This window comes from Belonocnema kinseyi, chromosome 5, assembly GCF_010883055.1.
Source record: "Belonocnema kinseyi isolate 2016_QV_RU_SX_M_011 chromosome 5, B_treatae_v1, whole genome shotgun sequence".
Classification (NCBI taxonomy): domain Eukaryota; kingdom Metazoa; phylum Arthropoda; class Insecta; order Hymenoptera; family Cynipidae; genus Belonocnema; species Belonocnema kinseyi.
Genome location: NC_046661.1, coordinates 30688663 through 30691972, shown reverse-complemented (window position 1 = coordinate 30691972; position 3310 = coordinate 30688663). Strand labels below are relative to the sequence as shown.

Sequence of the window (3310 nt, the reverse complement as noted above, 5' to 3'; positions counted from 1 at the left end):
GCACGTATAAAAAAATACGTGTCGAATATTTTTTGATGTTCTATAACATATCACAATTTCAAGAAAATCGGTGAGGTACACCTCGGGTACCTTCCTTGTGAGTAGGTTTAATTACAGTATTAATTCTCCAAGACTGATCAACGAACTGCTATAGATTATAACCGATAAGTCACAGGAATGAGATTTATATAATACTCATTGTTTAACGTTAACTACTTATCTTCGGCTGAGAATCATAGGTACTTAGTATTGCTAATACGAAAAATTCGAAAATGTTCGGAAGAATTTATGTAATCGATAAATAAAATTCTATTCTGAACAATATGAAGTATATTGTATATAAAACTTAAAAATAATTGTAATTCCTAACGTCTATTGCTATTTAAGTTTAAGCGCAAACGTTATTTAGCTTATAAAACAAAAAATAATACTTACAAATTTAATTTTTCGTAAATTCTCGATAAATTCTCGCATGCTCGGTAACATATGGTATTATATATGTATGGAGTCTAATTGTCAACGAAACATGCTGGTTTCTTTTTTTTGTTGAAATTTAAAAAAATAAATAAATAAATTTACCAAAGTAAATTAATAAAATTGCATTAATGGCCAACAACGGTGTTTCTGATCTAATTATCTCTATTAAGAGGATCTCATCATAATTCGAGTTTGAAAATTTGCTAAATGTATTACTTAACATTTAAATTTACGTAAAAATTAGTCATTCATTTAAGACTTAAAATTTTAAAAATATATTTCGAAATTTTTTATTCGTTTGTTAAAATATTTGTTATTATAATCCAAGTATGTTTAAAATGTTTTCATTTTTAATCAATAATTTCGAGTGTCGCTGTTAGTTATTGTATTCGGAATTTGTGTGTATTTGTGTGTATTTCGTATTATTCGTTATTCATGAAATTGAGACCTTGGATGGAAGAAGAACACATAATTTAATAGGCATAGTTACTTATCCTTTACATAAATCATACGCAAAATGATTACTTGATCATGCGAACTTTTTAATATTACAGTTTAAAAAAATTTGGTTATATGCCTTTTTTCCATGAATGGAATAAAATCGTTAGAAAAGTTAATATATCGGTTTTTTTATTGAAAGAAGAAAATTCAGAATGAGTTCTCATGTTTTTCAATTGCTAGGAAGATCTTACTAATATTATTACTCACATTTAAAGCTTCTAGAACATTTCTTCGAACACTTTGTGGCCTTTTTCACAACATTGATCATTTAATCATTTTTCACTCTTCTGCTTCTTCCTCAAATGCCATGATTTCATTTTCATTAGCTTCATTAGTTTCTTTCAATAACACGTTATAATGAAGTTCGACGCATTAGCTATTTAATTTTACTAAACGCGTTTTACTCCTAGTATCAACAAGTCTACGACTACAGTAGGTCGAAACGCGCTAACCTTCGAATGTTTAGAACTCATGTAAACATGCGAATTTTAAAATATCCTTTATATGATATATGTAAAAGCCATGCCTACGTCGTTTAACGTAATTTAAGGGAAAAGGTGCTATGTGCCCTTCTTCCATCCAAAGCCTCAAATTAATAACAGGATCTAACATTCTTATCTATATTTGCCGATTACAAAAAAACGTTCAATTTCCATTTTATTGAAATTTATAACATCAATATTGACTTGGTTAATTTAAATAAACAGTTTGAAAAAAATAAAATAATTATTGATAATAATAAAAGATAACAGCCTTTAATTGCAAATATTCTAAACTGACGAATTTTAAATTGAAAGTCGTTGCCACTGAAGAATTTCCAATTGTAAATATTAAAATTGAAGAAAAAAATTGAAAATTACGCTCCTTTAAAATATAAGTCTTGATAATGGAATAATATTTGTTATTTCTGAGAGATTCTGATACAAAAACTTAACACGTACATTCTTTGATATTGGAAGAATTTGAATGCTTTCGTTGTTGAATAAAGTAATTAAAAAAAATCTGAATTCAAGGACATTAACAAATGGTTCTAACACTAACATAAAAAATCAAAATTATGGAATAAGAGACATTTCTAAAATGTTTGGTTGTCTCCTTTCAATCTTTGTACAGGAAAAATCCAATTCATCGAATTTTTTTTTTAGAATTAACTTACAAACGAGAAACGATATCCTTTTTTGAAAAATTAAATTATGTTTCGCAATTTTGTTTCCAAAAATTTTATACCAGACAACTCAAGAAATTAGAGGACCAACTTGCATAAATGACATTTTCCACAATTTTCACATTTTTAATAAAGAAGCAGAACATTTTTGAATTCTTATCATCGAGGTAAAATATTTTCTATATTATACTTTTGAGAATTCTAATTCGAGAATTCAAAACTTTAAATATAAATATTTGAAGTCGAAAAAATACGAGTTTTAAATATATTTTTAAATTTGAACAACTTAAACATTTCCAAAATGCCCCGCATGTTTCGTTGACAAATATATTTCATACATATTTAATTTAGTATAAATATATTGAGCGTAAACAATATAAAATTATGTTTAAGTAACGTAAGTTACTGTGCATTGCATTTGCCCAAACATTTTATCACGGCAACACGCCTTCGACTTGACCTCCATGGTAGGGCGCAGCAGTTTGCATACACTATTCTATTTCAATGTACTCTTAGGCCAGTCAACGAAGGATTTTAAATGGAAATAATTTATAACAATGAACTTAGTTGTCACGAAGCTTCCTTAGGGGGTCTTGAAACACCTCCCAAAATTCAGTAAATTTGGGGGGGGGGGGACGCTCGAGCCGCCATCTTCCAATATGGCGGATGATTTCATGTTTTTAGATTTTCCTTGGAAATGGCTGTTTTTAGAGCAAAAATAGTTATATAATAAAATACTCTAAATTTTCTTCTGAATAAAATAGGTTGCCATAAAGTTTATTGCTATAAAGTGAATAGTTTGCCTGAAAAATTTAAAAGATTGAACAATTTTTGGAAGTTCATTATTTTTGCATTTATGAGCGATTGCCTCAGTGAAAACGAGTGCAGTTTATTGTTTCGAGCTTGGCTGAAGGTAAGCTACCGTGCAATATCGATAATTTCGTTGTAGCTATATTATTTATTTAATACTGAAAATTATTTTGATCATTTTCAACGCCTAATTTGAAGAAGTTGCTTTCATTTCTCGAAGTAGGGGCTTTGTCATTTACCTTTCCTTATGTCTTCACAACGCATCTGCAAATTTTCGAAATTTTAAATTAATTTTTTGATATTAAAAACCGCCTTTTTTTGAACCTGTGTCAAAACTCTCGGAAAATCCGAGTTGAG

At 28.5% G+C, this 3310-nt stretch overlaps 1 protein-coding gene across 3 annotated transcripts in view; it reads right to left on the bottom strand.

Moving 5' to 3' along the window:
- Positions 1 to 3310, bottom strand: part of LOC117172335 (centrosomal protein of 135 kDa) — a 316377-nt gene that overhangs the window by 8339 nt on the left and 304728 nt on the right. The window lies entirely within an intron of this gene.